At 38.5% G+C, this 23,054-nt stretch overlaps 1 protein-coding gene across 13 annotated transcripts in view; it reads right to left on the bottom strand.

The window, feature by feature from the left end:
* Positions 1–23,054, bottom strand: part of SGMS1 (sphingomyelin synthase 1) — a 322,655-nt gene that overhangs the window by 63,150 nt on the left and 236,451 nt on the right. The window contains exon 1 of one of the 13 annotated variants that reach the window (XM_043476121.1): positions 17,381–17,546. The exons of the other annotated variants lie outside the window; for them this stretch is intronic. The gene's annotated coding sequence lies outside the window, so the exon portion shown is untranslated. Of the gene's footprint in view, positions 1–17,380; positions 17,547–23,054 lie in introns of those variants that run through there. 13 annotated transcript variants of the gene reach the window in all.

The raw sequence follows: 23,054 nt of genomic DNA, 5'->3' as shown, positions 1-23,054 counted from the left end.
TAAACACCCTGCAGTTCCCCTGCTCCTCAAATCAATTTTTCCTATAAAAACTCTTCCCTGAGAAAAGAAAAAGAGTCGGACACGACTGAGTGATTGAACTGAATTGAACTGAATTGAGGAGATCAGGCTTTTTGAGCACAAGCTACCTGTTATCCTTGCTTTGCCCTGCAATAAACCTTTCTGAGCTCCAAACTTCAATAATCTGGTGTGGCCTCACAGTGCATTGGGCACCCAAACATGGGCTTGACAACAGAAGCAGATTCAGAAAAAGCTCTCTGCTGTCACACTATTTGCCCAAAAGTAGGACTGCAAGGAGCTCAAACCAGTCAATCCTAAAGGAAATCAGTCCTGAATATTCATTGTAAGGACTGATGTTGAAGCTGAAACTCCAATACTTTGGCCACCTGATGCAAAGAACTGACTCACTGGAAAAGACCTGATCCTGGAAAAGACTGAAGGCAGGAGGAGAAGAGGACAACAGAGGATGAGATGGTTGGATGGCATCACTGACTCGACAGACATGAGTTTGAGCAAGCTCTGGGAGTTGGTGATGGACAGGAAAGCCTGCCATGCTGCAGTCCACAGGGTCGCAGAGTCGGACACGACTGAGTGACTGAACTGAACTAAGGGCATAAATTTGCAGACATATTCCCTCTTCCCGCTCTACAAGGAAGGACAGAAGTTAGTCACTGGAGACAACTTGAAGAGTCTAAAACCGTATCAGCCCAGAGATGGTGCTGGCAAACCCTATATAACAAACCCTGCTAACACTAACCCTTCTCCACCATTAATTTTCCCGTGTATTTGCCTTCTCACCTTTCCCTCCCCTAGAAGCTTAAAGTCTTTTCCTTTGTCCTGTCACTACTCTAAAAATTTGCTGGAGAGTAACAGTACCATAAATTTTAGATATATTTTATAAACAATAACCATTTCCTCATGTTTTCTAAAGCAGTTCAGTTTTCAAGTGTATTTTTCTCATCTCATACATCATCAAAATGTACAAGAAGGTTTACTATTTCAGTTTCTAAGTTAATTCTCTCCCAGAATGCTTCCACTACCTAGAAATTGTTAAAAAAAAAAAAAAAAGTTTTAGTTAGATGTGTGCTAATAATTTTAAACAGAAGCATCACATTTTTTTTAAGTCTCTATTAAATTTGTTAAAATATTGCTTTTGTTTTACGTTTTGTTTTTTTGGGCCATGAGGCATATGAGATCTTAAGTTCCCTGGCCAACATGCATCCCCTGCACTAGAAGGCAGATTCTTAACCACTGGACTACCAGGGAAGTCCCCAAAGACTACTTTTTTAAAAAATGATTTTATTTTATTTTGGTAGTGCTGGGTCTTCATTGCTGTGTGAGCTTTCTCTAATGGAAGTGAGCGGGGCTGTTCTTTGTTGCAGTGGCTTCTCTTGTTGCGGAGCACAGGCTCTAGGGCACGTGGGCTTCAGGAGTGTGGCTCCCGGGATCTAGAACACAGGCTCAGTAGTTGGGGCTCACGGGCTTAAGTTGCTCTGTGGCATGTAGGATCTTCCCAGATCAGGGATCGAACCTGCGCCTCCTTCACTGGCAGGCGGAGTCTTTACCACAGAGCCACCAGAGAAGCCCAGCATCACCACTTTTAATAATCTACAGGCTTTGGAAGCCTGATGGGGGCCCTGATCCCCGCATGGAATAACAAAACACAACTAATTTAAAGTATACCTTTGGTGTTTACACTGGGACTGCCTAGTGTTGGTAACAGATTAATAGTAGGTCAAGAGAAGACACAATTTCTTGATTAATGTAAAATAAAAAAACCTGATCTAAAGTGAAACAACTTTTTATAGTCTACTGAGGATCAGAAATCCCCACAGGCTGGGAAACAAAAACTTTTTCCTTTCAATGAGAAAAATATCTATCAAATCTCTTCTAAATCTACACTAATAAAAAATATATGTGACTCAAGGAGTAAAAAAAAAAAGCTAATATAAGGAACATGACCCTGGTGACCAACCCCACACTGCAGAATTAGCAACAAGGCACAGGCCCAGATAGGAGAAATCAAGTTCAAGTCTACGTCCCAAAATAAATTCCTAATACTAACTTTGAGAGCTAGGTGAGTTTTAACTATTTTCAGCCTAGAGGTGATCTAAAGGGGTAACTTCTAAATTGACGGCACCTAAATGCACATCCTGTGGTCAGTCCTAGCCAGAAAGGTGATGTCCGTGTTCCCATCATGTTTTATTCTCCCACAAATGGCTCCCTGTGCCAGTCTCCTTCCCCAGGCCCCTGGATTTCAGGAAAAGCAAGTGTAGGTCTTCGTTACCTTTATCTCCACACTCAAAAAAAAAAAGCCAATAACAAAACACTAAGATTTTTCTGACAGCAATTATACTAACTCTTAAAAATGAATACCCATCAACTGGTCAACTCCTGTCTAGTGATCACAGGCTGTCTTCCTGGCTCCAACGATCTGGTAATTTCCCAAATTTCCAGGGTTCACCTTCACTGAACTTCTTTATCAATTGGCCAATGGTTAGCAGAACCAAAGCTCAGCTGCACAAAAGGGATGCTCCTCACTCATCAAGCCAGTCAGCACTGGAATACAGATTCAGGTCTAAAGGGGTCTATAAAAGTTCCAGCTGTGGAGGTGGACTAAGGTAGAATATCACCAGGGGGCAGCAGAAAGCCTATGAAATTAGACTTAGCACCCTTCCCAAACTATGAAGGGTTTGAGAGACATCTTCCAACAGAGACCCTACACCTAAGCATCTAGGGGTGAAACTGCAAGAACTAGAACCCCTGTTTGCTAAATCATCAACTGAGGCTCCTTACACTATACCCATGTGATTCTAACGTGGCTCAAGTAACTCTACAATTAGTAACATGGCCATTTCCACAGTCTCTCAAACATACTGCGTATCTGGGCTATTCTGCAATCTCACCTAAACGAGACTATGCCTAGGGTGCAGAACCTCAAAGAAGCGCAAAGGCCTACAATTAAAGAACACAGTTTATGAGAAGCACTAACCTTAAGACAATCACTTAAATATTTATTGTTGGTTTATATAGAAATGTAATAGGCTTTGTTTTCTGGCTTCCTTAACTATAACTTAATACAACAAAATTAGAACCCTGCAACTAAATCAGTGATGCAAAAATATGTAAGTTTACATAACTTATTAAATTATTTAACTTTATTTAAGGCATGATAAAATTCAAAGATCTGAACAAGCACAGCTAAAGCTATTGTGCATCAGGTAAAATAAATTCTTAGTTCTTAAAAAGCCTTGAACATATATTACTATGCTACGTTATAGTGAACTAATTTCAAAATAAGTCATATATAAAGTATTATCTCAACTGAATGCATGTTCACATGCATTTCTGAAATCTCTTAACATTAATAGATGTGACACCAAATGTATAAAACACAGCTTTAAACAACCATAAAAGTATCAATCAAAATATTCCACAGATGAAATTAAAAAACAAACAACACAAGACAAAATATTTTTTACATTTGTCATAGATCACAAATATCAAGAGCTCTTAAAAATCAGTTAAGGAAATGATTTTAAACAATCATTAATCAATCATTTAAACAATCATTAATCATTTTAAACAAATCATTAAACAATGATTTGGCCTGACTGCAAATAGGCCACACACACACACACACACAATTTTTTTTAAATCTCACAAGTTAAAAAATAAATAAATATATAATAGCAAGGTGCCATTCTTCAGTGATTGAGTTGGCAAAGATGAAGAAGAACTATAACTGAAAACAGCAAAAATGTCACCAAGGATTCAAGTTCTGCCAATTGTACCACAAATCTATTTACTTCTCTTTACTTCATACAACCACCAGAGTTCAGCCAAGACTACATTTCATTTAAATTACTGCCATGGCCTCCTCAATGATGTTCTTGTGTCCAAACCAAGTGCACTTGCCATGGGGCAACAAAGAGAACTTCCTCAACTGTGTGATTCCCATATTTGAAATCCTGCAATGCTCGCCAGTGCTCTTGGAATAAAATCCACACTTGGTCTCCTGCCTTTGTATGACCAAGCACCCCCACTGTGCACTACACAACAACTATGCTAGTCTATTTTCAGTTTCCAGCCACCCCAGGGCCTTGAAACATGCTGTTAACATTACCTGAACACTCTCACCCTACTCCTTCTTCACTATAGACTTCCACACTCAACTTTCAGGCCTCCACTCCTATATGTCATCTCTTCACCAAGCCTTTCATGACCATCCTCTTACTGACATCATCTTACTTGCCAAAATGGAGGCTCCAAGATACAAGGTCTCTTGTGCTTTTTTCATTATTGTAACCTTGGGAGCGAGCACACAGTAGGCATTCAATATCAGTATCTGTTTCATGAGTGAAAAATAAATACTAGAGAAGGAAGGCAGTTGACTGTATTTGATTCTAAGAACACAGGTGTTAAACCCAGATTCCTCATCATCTGAGGCTGACCACATCATTCTCAATAATTCTTTACAACTCCCACCTAACTAAAAAAAAAAAAGGAACAAATCTATAAACCATTTCATCAAAAAGTTACTTTAAAATATAATCTTCTGAAAAGAAATACAGCTAGGATGTTTTACATGTTTTTCAGATGGGAAAACATACTTCCTTTAATCATACCATTTTTTCCTTTTAGACTTTCTTTAATACAAGAAGAAAATAACATTGATCCCTGTTGGTAGGAACTTAATTCCTTAAACATAGAAAAGGAATCACTATCCAGTTGTTATGCCTAAAGAGAAGGCTCATAGAGGTTCCTTAATTTTTATTCTTTGTTATGAGCAAATTAAAAGACAATGCAGAGTCAATGCCATAACACAAAAAACAAAGGTATTCAAACATTTATAATTTCATATTTATACAATAATGAATTAAGTAAAAATATTTGTTTTTTTCCCCAAAATTGTATACACAGCCATTTTCTACCTATAATTAGGCCCTCACACTTTTCCAAGTTACCAAAACTCTCCTCAGTAGTATGTTTAGTCAGATCTTTAAATGTCACAGTGGGAAAGAGCCTAAAATGAGACCTTACAGATGTTTCCCAACTGCTTCTGAAGGTGCGACTCCCAGATCCTTTTTGGATGCGCTGTTCCCATTAATTTGCATTAGCTGTTGAGACACTGGCTGGAATAGTAACACAGGCACATCTGAGCAAATGCATGGAGATGGCAAGTCCCTAATTACTCACTCCTTATTAGGCCCTGGCCACTAAAATAGAACTACAAGTATCACTGTTCTGAGTTGCGCTTCTTAATGTTCAGATCATGTAGTCTCATCTTTCTTTCAAAATTCTATATGCATTAATACCTGAACCATTTGACAAAATGTCAGTTTTACATACAATGAGAACACTGTGTTATCATAACCTGAAAAGGTGACATAGCTCATTAAAAGCATTTCAAAATTCTGTCAAATGATCTAAAGATGTAAAATGTGAGATCAAATAATTTAACTTTCAAATGTCACAAGTTATTTCAGTATAAAAGAGAAAGAGGAGCAGGGGAAAATATGGATTTAATTTGTAAAGACATAAAACACCAGTCACAAAGATGGAAACTGGAAAAATGACTAAGAACAATGATAGACTACATCTAGGACAAAAGAATCTCTCAGTGTCTCAATAAGTGGGAGGGCAAATAAAAATTTCCCCTAAAATGCCCAAAACGGCACTTCAAAGTATTTCTGAAAACTACATTCTTACCATAAAATAACAGTGGCTCCTGTGGGTTTCTAATCCACATCTGATTATGCTCCACACCTGTGCTACAAGAATCAACTCGCACGCATAATAAAAGATCTGCACACCTAAATTAAGTTCTTTTTGTAAAGAGTTAAGTCTGTATTATAGAGATCCAGTTCATTACAGAACTTGATGATCAGAATTCAGAGAGCCTATTAACAAAGCACTCTGGCAAGGTGCGAGGCACATCAACTTCACTGAAAATACAGCTCAAATTTATTTTCTATTTATATTCATAATGAGCTTTTCTTTTTGGCATAAACAAAGCCAGCACTAAAGAGCCAAAGACTGAAAAGTATACATATTAATAAAAGCCAAATCACTGAATCCAAATAAAATCAAACATTAATTAAGTGTGTACTATGCATAAAGCATTGTCATGGGCATCCTGGGACACAGGGATGCATACAGCATGGTTCCTGTCTAACTAGGTTAAACAGTCCAAAAACCAAATTCCAACTCTTCTCCACACCTACTCCTTGTGCATGCCCTCTTAAGCTTAGTAAACTTCAATTCCATCATACTATATGCAACGAGAGATTAAATTGCCAACATCTGTTGGATCATCGAAAAAGCAAGAGAATTCCAGAAAAATATCTACTTCTAGCTTCACTGACTATGCTAAAGCCTTTGACTGTGTGGATCACGACAAACAGTGAAAAATTCTTAAAGAGATGGGACTACCAGACCACCTTATCTGCCTCCTGCGAAACCTGTAAACAGGTCAAGAAGCAACACTTAGAACTGGACATGGAACAACGGACTGGTTCCAAATTGGAAAAGGAGTACGGCAAGGTTGTATATTGTCACTCTGCTTATTTAACTTACATGCAGAGTACATTATGCAAAATGCCAGGCTGGATGAATTACAAGCTGGAAGCAAGATTGCCAGGAGAAATATTAACAACCTCAGATTATAGATGACACCACCCTAATGGCAGGGGCTTCCCTGGTGGCTCAGATGGTAAAGTTTCTGCCTGCAATGTGTGAGACCTGGGTTCGATCCCTGGGTTGGGAAGATCCCCTGGAGGAGGGCATGGCAACCCATTCCAGTATGCTTGTCTGGGGAATTCCCATGGACAGTGGAGCCTGGTGGGCTACAGTGCATGGGGTCTCAGCGTCAGACACGACTGAGCGACTAAGCACAGCACAATGGCAGAAAGTGAAGAGGAACCAAAAGGCCTCTTGATGAAGGTGAAAGAGGAGAGTGAAAAAGCTGGCTTAAAACTCAACATTCAAAAAATGAAGATCACAACATCTGGTCCCATCACTTCACGGCAAATAGATGGGGAAAAAATAGATGGGGAAATAGTGACGGATTTATTTTCCTGGGATCCAAAAACACTGCAGACAGCAACTGCATCCATGAAATTAAAAGACACTTGCTCCTTGGAAGGGAAGCTATGATGAACCTAGATAGCATCTTAAAAAGCAGAGACATCACTTTGCTGACAAAGGTGCATATAGTCAAAGCTATGGTTTTTCCAATAGTCATGTACAGATGTGAGAGTTGGACCATTAAGAAGAATAAAGAGCGCCAAAGAATTGATGTTTTCAAACTGTGGTGTTGGAGAAGACTCTTTAGAGTCCCCTGGACTGCAAGGAGATCAAACTAGTCAATCCTGAAGGAAATCAATCCTGAATATTCAATGGAAGGACTGATGCTGAAGCTGAAGCTCCAATACTTTGGCCACCTGATACAAAGAGCTGACTCACTGGAAAGGGCCCTGGTGCTGGGAAAGATTGAGGGCAGAAGAGGGCGACAGAGGATGAGATGGTTGGATGGAATCATTGACGCAAGGGACATGAGTTTGAGCAAATTCTGGGAGATAGTGAAGGACAGGGAAGTCTGGAGTGATGCAGTCCATGAGGTCTCAGAGCTGGACACGACTGAGTGACTTAACAACAACATATACTCCAGCAAAGACATCACTGGCAAGCTTTATCTGCCCCTGTTCAATCCATTAGCGCATACGACTCATAATACTCAAAGAAGTGAAAAGTGAAGTCGCTCAGTCGTGTCCAACTCTTTGCCGCCCCATGGACTGTAGCCTACCAGGCTCCTCCATCCATGGGATTTTCCAGGCAAGAGTACTGGAGTGGGTTGCCATTTCCTTCTCCAGGGGATCTTCCCAACCCAGGGATCAAACCCGGGTGTTCCACATCATAGGCAGATGCTTTACCATCTGAGCCATCAGGGAAGTCCCAAGAAGTATCTGTGAACTAATGGAAAATTTTTATTTTGAAATACTCCAAACTTGAGTAGAAATAAATAGTCGTACCTAAAACCTTCAACGGACTAGTATAACATCTAACACAGCATAGGCTTTCAATAAATATTTGTTGAATGAATGAATGAATGGAGTGGAATTATCATTAATAGTGTCTAGAATAACTAAGCACCTAATTGATAACTAAGCACTTTAATTGATCAACTAAAGTATAGTTAATTTACTATGTTTTGTTTTGTTAGCTTCTGGTGGACAACAAAGTGATTCAGACATATATCTTATCAATAAAAGGCTATAATAAATAAAAATAAATAGCTATTTTAAAAATGGATGCCCTCCCCCAATACACACACTTTCCCTCTCCCCACTAAAAACCCTCAGACACACCTCCATGTCCTCTATTATCAATAGAAACTGAGAAGAGAAACTGTCAAGTGACAGACTAAATTTAGCCGACAGATCCAAGGTAAGAGTTCCTCTCAAAGCACCCCCGGAAATAGCTCTGGTTTTACCAAACTAAATTTCCTCGGTCTGTCACTCTGGGCTTCATTTTATGAGCTTCTGGTTTTATCAAATGGCCACAAGGAATTATATACTATTAAAAAATAGTACCACAACATGCTGGTTGGTGTAATATCTTGGTAAAGAGAAACTTGTTTGCTGACTTTCCTTGAAATACCTAGCACATGTAAATCAAAATAACAAAGGTCAAAGTCTTTAGAAGCAAGCTAACTTCAGGAGTTACGAGCAACAGTACAATAGATTCTTAATAAGAAAAAAAAAACATCGAATGCTTAAATCTCTTATGTGAAGGTATATAAACTATAAAATTATCCAATTCTTTAAGCCAAAATTTTGGGTAAGTTTATTGTACCCATTTTGCAGCTGAGGACACGGAGGCTCAGAAACTAAGCAACCTCAAGTTAGATATTTAGCACTAGAATAGTGCCACAATTCTATACATCAAAGAATTATCCACAATTTATCACTAAATTATTTAGACTTGAACAAAGCCAACTGATCCACTTCTTTTTTTCTTTTAAAATTTAAAAAGACTTCCACTGTAATTATATTTTATCAAGATTTTTAAAACTTACAGAGGATTTTTTTTTTGTATTCTCCTATTCAGCTTGAAGTTTTAAAACAATTTATCCATTTTTCCCCTCAAAATATCAATCTTTTAATAAGACAAAAATATGGCTTTCTTCTTGGATCTTTCGCATTAAACAGTATTAGCTTCACTGTGCCAATGACATTTATAGAAAAAAGTTTGAGAGAGCTGGGTAGCAAGAAGAGACAGAAACACGATATTTTTAATTTGGAGATGTAGGATGTAGAAATTACTTGAAAAAATAAGAACAGTTTTATAATGAATAGTTCTCATTTTTGTTGGTAAAAATTTATATAACTTTGATTTAAAATTCCCTTAAGTATAAAATTTTCTATTAATATTGCTCCATATATACACACAAAATTTGTCATGTAATTTTATAATAGTAATGAAATATATGCGTTGCTTTTTTTCAACAGGCACAAAGTTGCTGCTTTTTTTCCCCCTCCTATTATAAGGGCTGTCTAATGCGGATGGAGTTTAACTAATGTTTTGAACACACATATTTAAACATGAGGCAGCCATAAAGCATGTGATTAAAATGAGCTTTGGAAATCTCCAAGACTGAGTTAGAATTCTTCCTCATTCCTTCACTAACAATAACTACCATTTGTATGATCTTAGGTGAGTTACCTAACAGTTGAAATTTTTGTTGCCTCATCTCTAAACCGAGAATAAATAATATTGATCTCAGATGGCTTAAAATATTTTTTATTTTGATATAAGTATAGATTTATATAAAAGTTAAAATAATAGAAGACTGAGGTATACCCTTCACAACATTTCTCCTGTATTAACAACTTAATCACAGTAGCTATCAAAATCAAGAAATTAACATTGCTATATTATTAACTTAAAAACAGATCATACTTGAATTTCACCAACTTTCCCCCAATATCCTCTTTCTATTCCCACATTCTCTTTAATCTCCTCCAATACATGGCAATTCCCCAATCTTTCCTTGCCATTATGACCTTAATACTATTGAACTGAAATGGTTATTCTGTAGAATGTCTCCCAGTTTGGGTTTCTCAAATGTTTTCATGATGAAAGTTATGCATTTTTGGCAAGAATACCTAGAAGTGATGTTGTGTCCTATTCAGTAATCATATCAAGAGTTAATTACATGACCTTTATACATCATATTGGGGCAATGCAAACCATGATTCTTTAAGAAAGTTGTTTTTCTATGCGGTGGTCCCGGGAACATGCCATCAACCAATGGCAGCTATTGTTATGGTAAAATCCAAAATAAGAACAAAAGTTTTGGAGGTATGTAGACTTGGGTTCCAATGTTCATTTTACGAGTTCCTGCCATGTGACCGTGGACAAGTTTTTTTAACTTCCCCAGTTTCCATAGTGTCCAATAAGACAAAACTACTTGTGAAGCTGTTACGAAGCTGTTATAAAGAAGATGAAATGAAATAATGCAAGTAAAGTACTTAGTGCCTGGAATTTATGCATGTTCCATGAAATCAATCACGACTATTATTTTTTAAGTAAGTTACTATTTTTTTGCAAAACAAGCACTATGGCTTAAGACAAAGAAATCTGAGATCTGAGGGGGGAAAAAGTGAGTTAGAGCATTGTGGGAGTAGGAGTAGGCTGGAAAGATGTCAGATTGGGGGAAAGGCATGGAAGAACAATGGGGGAAAGGCATGGAAGAACAAAGAGCACATCCTTTTTATTTCATCTCATCTTTCCTTGCAGAAACTAGCATTGCAAGTGGGGCCTGAGAACCTAAAGACATTCGTGCTTGATTTCTGGCAGAGAACCCCATGATGCAAGAGCCAATTACCTGTTCCATGCCATGGAGGCTCCTCCCTTATTTAATCTTCTCTTGTAAAATCCCCACCTTCTGCTTGCCAGGATCTCTTGCAAGGATTTTTAGGCGATTGACACATGACATCAAACTGGTTGCAGCTGCCTCTGCTGTTACACTCGGGTGTAGATAGGAGAGGATTTCTAACACACCTAACATATGGTAGTTAAAATACATTCTTCCTTTTAAAAAATAAGCCTAACCCTAAAGAAACCAGAAAATAAATGGAAAACTAATCCTGGGGGCATCTGGACTTTAAACACTTCTCACCACATGAAGGGTCATAGAAGTAATTACTACACCACAGCCTTTGTGAATTTAACCTCAGCTTTCGAAAGCCATGTCGTTATTCAGAGACATGGGATAGTAACAATAAGAACTGTGTTACTTCATAGAGCATAAATACTGATTACAAAAGTATCAGAGCATCATTAAGTGTTAAAGTATTGATAACTAGAAAATCAGCCTTCTATAAGATAGTTATTACTAGTCGAGCTCTACAGTACCCATACCTTAGAGACTAGGATGTTAACAGCCATTTAACTTTTCGCTATGCCAAAGCGGGAACCTGTATGTCCACAGAGCTGAAATAAAATGCACATGTAGTTCTCTGAAAAAACCAGTCTGCCAGATGGAGCCTGATGGCTCTGGCTCCCAGGCCAGGATGAGGACCATGTGACCTATAAATGACAATGAAAAGCACTGAATTTTCAGAGGATGGTTTAAGCAGAGAACTAAGTGGGATCAAGAGTCCAAGGTCTCTTTCTCAGCACATTTCTGCCCCACGTGTGAGACGGAAGGTCCATTACTTACTTGCTCTCACCTTCCTGCTCTATCTTCTAGCTAACATTAATGAGAGTTTACTAGGACCTAGTAAACATCACTTCATGGCAAATAGATGGGGAAACAGTGGATGACTTTATTTTTCTTTTCCAAAATCACTGCGGATGGTGATTGCAGCCATGAAATTAAAAGACGCTTACTCCTTGGAAGGAAAGTTATGACCAACCTAGACAGCATATTAAAAAGCAGAGACATTACTTTGCCAACAAAGGTCCATCTAGTCAAGGATATGGTTTTTCTAGTAGTCATGTATGGATGTGAGAGTTGGACTATAAAGAAAGCTGAGCACAGAAGAATTGATGCTTTTGAACTGTGGTGTTGGAGAAGACTCTTGAGAGTTCCTTGGACTGCAAGGAGATCCAACCAGTCCATCCTAAAGGAAATCAGTCCTGAATATTCATTGGAAGGACTAATGTTGAAGCTGAAACTCCAATACTTTGGCCACCTGATGCGGAGAGCTGACTCATTTGAAAAGACCCTGATGCTGGGAAAGATTGAGGGCAGGAGGAGAAGGGGACGACAGAGGATGAGATGGTTGGATGGCATCACCGATTCAGTGGACATGGGTTTGGGTGAACTCTGGGAGTTGGTGATGGACAGGGAGGCCTGGCATGCTGCGGGTCATGGGGTCAGAAACAGTCAGACACGACTGAGCGACTGAACTGAACTGAACTAGGACCTAAGCTTTTTAGACTACACACTCATTGAAATCCAAGCAATCCTACAAAAAGGGTTAAGAATGCCTGTTGACAGGTGAGGACTGAGGCCGTGGAAGTAAGGCCCAGTGCGCAAGGTCATGTGCCAGAGCAGGGCGCCAACACTGGGCTCCTTCACCTGTGTGCTCCACACTGGGCAGTGAGCCACTAGTGTGACGCTGTCCCTTCCCTTCAAACCACAGGGGAAAGCTGACAGAAGACTCTGGAACGTGTTTTCAGTTCCTTAAAATGAGGTGCACGGTTGCCACAACCCTGTGACTGACAAATTCTTCTCTCTTCTTTCCCTGTGGCTCACTTTCCTCAATCCCTTGAGCAAAAGTATGAGAACGTTACAGGGGGATTCTTTCAGAGTGCTCCCTGCCCAGGTCAGAAAGCTCTCCCCACCCATATTACTACTCCCTCAGGTCCCACGCCTTAAGGAGCTATTAGAAGGACCAAATAACTGATTTACAGCTGTTTGCAGGAACTTATTTACCATATGCTATTTCTTTCTTCAAAAAAGACTTTCCCTCTTATAAAACGAATATATTCTCTTAAAAGAGATTCGAATGATACAGAAGTACATTCAAGTCAGATAGGAAGGAAGAGGGGGAGGAAGGAAGTGCAAGCAAGCTTCCTCAACCACATCCTTCAGAGATAAACAGTTCTAACAGTTTGATGTTCAGCCTTTAGGACTTTAAAAAAAAAATGCAAATCTAATTGTTAAAAGAAAAAAGAAAGGGATCGGACTTACCTGTATTGTATAATATCATCTGTCTAAAGGAGAGGGAGGGAAGGAGATAGATACCTATTTGTTAACATATCAAATATATACATAAAATATCACTTGAAGGCTTCAAAATAAATAGTCATAGCAACTGACGCCAGGAGGAGGACCTGTGTGGCGAGGATGGGAAGTACACTTGTCACCAGACATCCTTTCTTACCATTTGAACTTGAAACCATATGAATGCATTATCTACTTAAAATACTAGCAGAGTTAAACATACAATGGAGAAAATGGACTTATTAAAAGTCCAAACAGTGCCTAGCATAGAGCCGTCACTCCACAGATATTGCAGAATGAAAGAAGCAAATGAGTCTACGTCTTCTAATATAGTAGGAATTATTCTGTCTATTGTAAGTCACATACAACAAGAGCAGAACAAAAACACTTGGCCACTGCCAAGGAAAGGTGACCATGATTGGTTCTTATAAGAGAAATGGTATACACTAAGAGTTAGAGAAGATTTTTAGATTTCATCTAGCTATTGGCAAAGATATCAATTATCATTCTAACATTTCCTCCCAAGATTCCTATTGGCAAAGAGAGAGAGTAAATATAGCCATCCAAAACTCTGGATGCACAGACTCTGTAAGAGGGACAATTTTTATGTTTAGTTGACCTTAAAGTTACATGTAAATTTTGTATTTTGCTCTATAATAAGGGTTATGTTAATAGAAAAATCACTGTCTTTGCCCAAATCTTCAAGAAATATGTTTATCATGTTACTTCACACTTCTTGACCCACCACCTCACATATGGGGGAATTCAAGCACTCCAATGTAAGTCAGATTCTAGCTGAATCTTCAAATTTTAAATAAACTGGGGTCATCAAAATCAGTGCCTTGCCCAAGATCACATGGCAAAGACTGGCAAAGCTGAGACCAGGCTGTGAGAGCTGTTTCTCACGAGAGCCTGAGTCTTTCTGGGTGACTGTCTCCCCGTCTCCACCCATCCTGCACACAGCTACCAGACTCCCCCAAATGAACACCCTCTCGTATCTACCTGAATCTGGGGGCCCACATCCATTCTGCAGAACCACTGAGTCCAGCTGTGCCCACAAAACATAAAACCTCCCACAAGCCCTGTATCTCATTAGAGTTTGTATGAAGACTTTTTTTGTTTTTATAAACAAAACTGTTTCTAAGCACTTTAGTAATTATCCTGGCTGTACCATTTGCATATTGGTTAATGCACTAATTGCAGATCTGTGTGTTTTACTTATTTGATAAGACCAGAACCTTGGTATGAAAACATTTGGTTAACCAACCATTTTGACTAACTTAATGTTTGAAAACAGTACTGTCTATTGCTTAATATCTTCCATAATACACAGTCCCCTGATTTTAGTTGGATTTCCCTTCACTGTTTCAAAGCAACGTCATATTAAAATTTGTCGGGAGCCGCCAGGACGTGCCTGGGCCATGACAAGGTCACGGGACAAGAAAGGAATCTGCAAGGCAGCTCTACCCCTCGAGGTTGTCCCGGGGCCCCGGTATGTCCCTTTCTTCTTTCTGTCTTACTGTTGTTGGGCTTTCTATTAATTTTTGAAAACATAATATATAGTAATAAGACCTCCCTGGAAAAGTCCAAGCCTTTTTGGAAATGCTCATGATTGCTCTGGCTCAGGACATGACCACAAACATCAAGTCAAAAAAAAGAAAAGGCCATAGGCATAGTTTGGCTGCTTGCTTAAAAGATTATAATGTTCTAGAATAGAAAAGAGTAGAGGCATTTAGATTTAGAAGTAGATATACATTGCTTTAGTTTATTTGCTCCTTGGTTGAGAGGGTTTTCATTATTGCTATTTCTATGCTGCTATTTGTTCATTGTTTCCCTTTCTTTAAACAACATGGGATATTATGGGTATTTTTGTAGAATTAGAAAATGGGGTACATAGGATTTCAATAGAAGATTTATATTAACCAGCTTCACTGCCATTATCTCACTATTAATAGAGGTGTTTTGCTGCTTTAAAGGTGTTTTTGCTGTTTAATAGGTAATCATTGTAAATTGAAGTCTTATGGTTTCAGATAAAGAAAAATATCAAGGTTTTTCTCATGGTACTATTCTCAGAAATGTCAAACATGTTACTGTGACCCTTCCCATGTATTGTTTTACTGTCCAAAGAATTTACATTCTACCTGAGATTTGTAGAACATTGTTTTGTTAGAATGAAAATGTTAGGCCATTGAGGCAAGAAGATTAATGCACGGGACATTTAAGAAAAAACCCTGTAATCAGAAACGTTCCAGATGAATGCATAGGGGAAAAACATGGGAAAGAAAAATATTGACAGGAGCACAAAACCAATATCTGATGTAATATGTGGTGACTTAAGGGGGAGGTAACGTTCATTCTATAAAAACTGAGCTGTCCTAAAAATAAAAAAAAAAAAGCTACCTCTTCTACGCAACCTCCTATGTGTGTCTGTCTTCTTCCTCGCTGACGCCACTCATCTCTTAGAATTTCTGGACCCAGTGGGGCTGGACCCCGGGAAAAATTAGGTTAACCAGCCTCCCTTGGTGACTCAGTGGTAAATAACCTGCCTGCCAATGCAGAAGACATAGGTTTGCTCCCTGATCCGGGAGGATCCCACATGCCATGGGGCAACTAGGCCCACGCGCCACAACTACTGAGCCTGTGTGCTACAGCCGGGGAGTCACAACTACTGAAGCCCACACGCCCCACAGCCTGTGCTCCACAACAAGAGAAGCCACCGCAGTGAGAAGCCAGCGCACCACAACTAGAGAATAGCCCCCACTCTCGGCAACTAGAGGAAAAAGTCCATGCAGCAATGAAGACCCAGCACAGCCAAAACCAACTACCTAAATAAAATTATATTAAAAAATTAGATTAATCTATTTTATACAAAGAATTCCTTGAATAATAAACACGGGTTGAAATATGTGCACTGAAATTATGTTCCATTCTTCCTCAAAATATTTGGTACTTTATATGTGTGTAATGTCCATAAATCAAATGCATAAATCATGTTTTACGAAAGACACCTGCAGCAGGCAAAACACTTTAGCAGGAAACCAATTTTAACTGGTGAAAGAAAAAAAAAGTTCTCTCTTGGAGAAATAAGTATACACATTTTTAGACTGCTACTATAAAAATGTCCTGCACAAAGCGTCAACTCTGAAGAATCACTGTATTCCCTCAGGGAATTTAAGCTAATAGAACATTCACGTCTAGATTTTTTTTTTTTGGAGGGACTGAGATATTTGGAGCTTGCACAAATTCCTATGGGAGTGAAGGAATGTCCGAATAATTTCTCTAGTGGATCAAGTATCTCTGGTCCCCAGGAAAAATTTCAGAGATCTTGGGCTCAAATGAATTCTACTCTGTCACAAAAGTAACCAGTGCATGAAGGTAAAGATGGCAATGGGAGTCTGGGTCTGGGATAACAGTGGAGGGAGGCGGAAACCAGTGTCATGGCGAGGGACGCTGATGTTGGCAATCAGACAGCTCCATAAGGGCTCTGCTTGCTGCCCCAGCCCTGCCTGGGAATAAGGCCCAGTAAGAGTATGGCCTTCCCCAAGTATTTCCAAGACCTCATCCGAGGTGGTGCAAATTCCCCAACCATTTAAAACAAAAATGCTTAAGTATAAAGCAAAATGCAAGTTCCAATTTCACAACACATTCTAAAGCAACTCAAAAACCATCCAAAGCATAAAGACTCCTAGGCAGGAAGACATAAGACCTCAAGTCAAGTCAGTAACTGCCTCTCTCATCTTCCAATTTCTCTGTTGAGTTCATTGAGCAGAAATTTCATATCTTTCCTGCCTCACAATGTTATTATAAGACTTGAATATGACAAACCTTCCAAAACCGTGAAATGTTACACAGAATCACTACAGTACCCAAAGGATGGCAAATTTATAAATGATTAAATTGTAATATCAACAGTTTCCTGTCTAGGTAGCTAAAGAAACAAAACAGGATCCACACACACTCCTTTAGACAGTTTTATTCAACGCTATGCTTCCTGTATGAGTTTAATAAATAATACAAATCATTATGACTTAGATTTGGGTCTACTTCTTCTAAACACACCATCACACAATAAAGGCCTGACTGCACATCTGACTCCACAGGCTAAGGAGGCAACAGGCATACCTCTGGGTTCTACCAGCAACTGGACCATCAACTCCCCACCAACAGTGCCATCCTCCTCGGGATCCCTGAAGACCAGCCCATCAAGCACCGTGCAGAGGACAGTGCCTCCAAAAGAGCACACCTGCACCATGCCACCAGGGCACAGTCCAAGAGTTATTTCAATAACAAGAGAAAGAAAGGTCAACAGACAAAAAGTAAATAACTGAACAACAAACGTGAGAACAAAGTACCGGGAAGGAAATGGCAATGACGTCTGAAGTTTGCTTTGGCTCCCTCTTCTGCCTCCCCTGACCCTGAACAAAGTAGGGCAGAGGCAAAGATGCAACAAGAATCACGGAAAGCTGATGGCTGTCAGTGCTGGGTGATAAGCATCGAGACCGCGCTACTGGTCACTCCACATTTGCAAAAACCGTCACTGCAAAATGTTTAAGCCATAAAACAGTATGGATTCAATTTTTGTTTTGAAAATTACACACAAACACACACAAAAACATAAGGCACCTGGAAAAAAAGAAATAAGAATGGTGAAGATAATTAAGAAAGGAGATCTTATGCAAATCATAAATGGGGACAAAGTTTTACATCTTGTGTTGAATACTCAAGGAAAACAACTCTTCGTCTCAGGAGAAAGAAAGTTTTGGCAAGTTGGAATTTTTTTAAAAAAAAAGCAACATTAAAGGAAACATGTAGCTAAATTATTCTGAGCAACTAAAGTGAAATTCTCACAAAAAAGATTTTTTAAGAGTCTATCCTGAAGCCCTTAACCATTGGGCCATCCATAACTATCCGTTTATTAAGTGAAAATTCCCATCATTAGCATTTAGACACATGCCATGTGAAAGGGAATCTACTGGGAAGAGTAGTATTGAATATACCAATAGCAGTCAACCAATACTAAGTATCTGAGTCATTATTTGAATGAGCAATATATTATTATTCTTACTTTTCCTCATAGCACAGTTACTTTTCAGAAACTACCTTTAATAAGAGTTTTCCATATTAAAAAAAAAAACAGTATGCCCATTCGAGAAAATTTTATAGAGAAAAGAATAGAGAAAATATAATTATGTCATCAAAGGCAACGTATGCCAACTTTTTACTTATTTCCTTCTGATACTGTTCCAAGTCATGACTGAACACTCTATTACTCCTCTTCCTGTTACCCCAACTGCAGTTACTACCACCACCACCTTTTCACCCATCATGTACTCAAAGTAACATTGTATTTTTACCACTCTTCACCTATTTTTTTCCAGTTTTATCAAGAAATAATTAACATATATCACCATATGTATTTAAAGTGTACAAAACAGCACGATGGTTTGATTTACATATTGGGAAATGATTGTCACAATAATTTTAGTTAACAGCCATCATCTCATGTAGGTAAAATAAAAAGAAAAAAATAGTTAAATTACCCTTGTAATTTAAGAGTGAGAACTCTTAGGATCTACTCTCAACTTTCTTATGTATTATATGGTAATTAACTATAGTCATAATTTCATACATATGTCACTAGTACTTATTTATCTTATAACTGGAAGTTTGTACCTTTTGACCATCTTTTCTCAAATTCTTTCTCCCCCCACATACCACCTCTCATAACCATAAATTTGATCTCTTCTATGAGTTTTATTTTTTAATTAGACTCCACATAAAGTGAGATCGTAGAGTATTTGTCATTCTGTTTGATGTATTTCACCTAGCATAATGCCCAAGATTCACCTATGTTGTTACAAACGGTGATTTTCTCATTTTTTTAGAGCTAAATTATATTCCATTGCGTATCTATATCTATACACACCACAACTTCTTTATCCGTTCACTCATCAGGCATGCTTAGGTTGTTTTCAGGTCTTGGCGACTGCAAACAATTCTGCTATGAGCATGGTAATGCAGATATTGTTCCCAGTTATTGTTTTCACTTCCTTTGGATATACTCACAGTAGTGAATGGCTGGACCATGCGGTAGTTCTAGTTTTAATTTTTTGAGGAATCACCATTCTGTTTTTCATAGTAACAGTAGCAATTTACATTCCCACCAACAGTGCACAAGAGTTCCCTTTTCTCTGCATTCAAACCAGCATTTGTTCTCTCCTGTCTTTTTGGTGATGGACATTCTGATAGCCATGTGGGTGATATCTAGCGTGGATTTAATTTGCATTTCCCTAATGACTAGAGATGTTGAGCATCTTTTCATGTCCCTGTTGGTGGCTGGTAATTTTAAATACCATTTTACAGATCATAAAATGAAAATTTAGAAAAGTAAAACAACCTGCTCAACGTTTAATACATGTCAGGACTAGGATTGAGACTCAAATATATCTAATGTGAAAGCCTATTTTCTTTACATTTCACACACACATACTTTCATATTCTAAAAACAATTCTGTATCCTGCTTTTTCACTTAAAAATAGCATAATAATTCATCTTATGTCATTAACACTCTTCATAAAGAATTGCCTCACAACAGTCCATTTTAAGTATGTTTTTTCACGTTAATAAATTTTACATTGTTTTCATTTTGATGTGCACCTTTTTATTAACTCAGAACCAGGTCATTACAAACCATCATGTGTGAAGGCTGGAAGAGTAAGACTGAGGTCCAGGGTGGAAGTCAGGCAGAACTGGGGAGCGCTGACGCCGTCGTCAGCGTTCACTACGGCAGGTCGCTTCCCTGAAAGCCACTCATTAAGCAAATGAGGATAACGGCCGGCTTGTAGTCAGATGCTTTCCAAACTAAGATGTTTAATATAAAATTCCAGATGTGTTGCTTACCCTCCACGTTGCTAAGGTCTTTTTGTCTCTTCCAGCTCCTGACTTCTCTGACAGTACTCTGTGCAGCTCCTGACGCAGTATTTCTCCACTACCCTTTACTTTGATTTTTATATCCCAGAAGTCATCTGGCACTGCTTATCACAAAGAACTAAATGATCACCCTCTTTCAAGTTCTGGAAAACTTTCCTGTTAACCACGGATTCTCAGAGAATTTGTAAACATGTTCCCCACCGATTACCTCTTTAATCCCATGTCTAGGCCTTGTGTAAAACAACTTGCTCAATAGAGTTTTATTTGCCTGTCGGCCTGGTTACCTCAATTTAAGCTGCTTGAAGACATAAATATTCAACTGTCACATTTATACCAGTTATTGCTAACAGCTAATTAAGTATCATTTTGTTTTATCCAATATACTTCTTGAACACCTGTACTTTAACTGACATAGTAGACGCTGGGCATATACTAAAGAAAAAAAATAAGATGATCCCTGCCTTCATGGAGTATAACATCTAGTGGAAGAGGCACCCAAAAAATAAACAAATTGTGTTTTACTGTAATTGTGTGTAGTACAATACATCATGATATTCTTTTATAATATATAAACATGGCAATAATACTGTGTGTTCTATAAAATTTTGTTGTATTTTGTTCCTATTCATTCTTTACCTAAGTTGCAAGCTTTAGTTTAAAATGTCTGTCTACTGGCTTGCCCATGATCTTTGGGTTTAAAAAGGTCCTAAAACAAAATGGAATTGTGTAATTTTGCTTATTTGTTGGTCCCGTATTCATTAAGTGATAGTTAAAGGAAAATTTCTCAAGGTCTTTCCTGCTTCCATAGAATCACTCTTTTCTCAGGCTGGTCAGGAAATTACTGGATTCCTAACAAGAAAATGCCTTTGTAGTATGCCTGACACTCTCTGGCTCTGCTCAACCTCACAAACTGAAAGCGCTTGTCAGTTGTACCAGTAAATCTTCCCTCTCTTACCGCAGGTCCAAGGATCTCATAAAGGAGGCCATCCTTGACAATGACTTTATGAAGAACTTGGAGCTGTCGCAGATCCAAGAGATTGTGGATTGTATTACCCAGCAGAGTACGGCAAAGACAGCTGCATCATCAAAGAAGGAAATGTGGGGTCACTGGTGTATGTCATGGAAGGTGTGCTTTGCAACCATGTTCCCCTGACTTTCAAATATTCTCTTTTCATCTGATCAGTCTGCACACAGATGGCAATCATTACATGAAACAATTCCATTTTTCTTTTTTTGTGTTGCTGAGAAGCAGTTTGAAAAGAGGAAGAACACTGCTTAGACACAGTTGTTGATCAATTGTTTGAAGTGTCTGTGTTTAGAATTATTAAATATGAGAATCTAGTATTTTTTCAGACATGGGGAAAGGATGATAATGTGAAAGATAGAATTGCTATTTATTGCACTGAATAAGACCACACACTGTCAGATCATTAAGGAAACTCACAGAACTTCAACAGAAGTTCAAGTCTATTTGGAAGTATTTTTGGTCATATAAATTGTCTTTGGTCATATAAAGTGTCTTCAACTATGCTTTTACCTCCCAGTATATGACTAGCTTTCCTGCTATGTTGCTTGTATAAAAAGAGAATACTTTCAGTGTTTCCTATGTGTCTGACAGAGGTGGATCACAAAGGCTGGATGGTATATTAGCTGTCTGATTAATAAGAGTAATAGCTTTTTTCATAAATCCTGTACAAATTAAGACAGAATCAATCTCCCTTTGGGGGGTGGGGGAAGTGAGGCATGTGCTGTAAAATTTTCTCAATGTGTATTTCTAACTTGAAACTTATAATGGAATGTTTTTCTTTTGGGGGAAGAAAGAAGCCTGAAATCACGACTGAATCAACTGAGAAGAGAGTGAGTTCAGAGAGGTCTGTAACAGAAGACAGCTGGCTTAGAAAAATCACAATCAATCCATGTGATGGCAGTTAGTGCTTCACCCAAGGCGTTCACGGCAGTGTCCTCTAACTGTCAGCTTTATAGGGCATTTAGGGCAGGGGTGTATTGGGGCAAAACGATTAACTTTTTAGGGTTTCACCCAGCTTATGAAAAAGGAGATACTATTTCTTTCTGGCAGTGTTTCTCCACTGGTGATGATTCTGTCCTCCAGGGACATCTGGTGATGTCTGGAAACATTTGGTTGTCAAAACACGGGTGAGGGTGGGGGTCGGGAGACTCCTGGCATCCAGTAGGTAAAGACCAGGGGGTGCTACTCAGCAGGGCAATGCCCACAACCAAGAATGACCTGTCCTTAGTGCCTATGCTCAGAAACCTTGCTTTCTACCTTCTTTGCAGGATGGTTATGAAGTCTTTGTGGAATAAACTGTGTGGATGTGTAATGTAAAGTATAAAACATTGTAGAATAAAAATCAGTATTATTATTTCTATTATATACTTGACTGTAAGAAATGTTCTTTCTACATGTCATTCACCTTTTTCCTTTGAGTCTCTTTTGACATATATCAGGCATTTGATACTCAAGTATTAATTTCTATCATTTTTATTTCTTTGTAGTTTTCAGTTACCATTTTGTGTCAATGGTATCAAGTTTTTTTTCCCAGGCCAAAACTACAGAAATGTTCAGCTAGGCTTTCTACTGACAGAAACAAAATACAATAAATAAAAACACAAACAATATACACTTGGCAGAGAATTGGAGGAGAAGGAGGTGAAATCACAGGGCAAGTGTGTATTTGGGCAGTGAGCAGGGAAGATGAGATAAATGGAAGAAATATAGAGACCAAGTGGAGACTGTTAAGTACACAGGCAAAATGTTAACAGCTATTTAAAACAAATACATCAAAAAAATTATGTTGCATGGTAGAATGAAACGCACAACTACTAACCAGTACTCACAGTAAACAG

The sequence above is a fragment of the Cervus canadensis genome, chromosome 8 (assembly GCF_019320065.1).
Source record: "Cervus canadensis isolate Bull #8, Minnesota chromosome 8, ASM1932006v1, whole genome shotgun sequence".
Classification (NCBI taxonomy): Eukaryota; Metazoa; Chordata; class Mammalia; order Artiodactyla; family Cervidae; genus Cervus; species Cervus canadensis.
The sequence above is the reverse complement of the archived record's forward strand: the minus strand, read 5'-3'. Positions and strand labels throughout refer to the sequence as shown.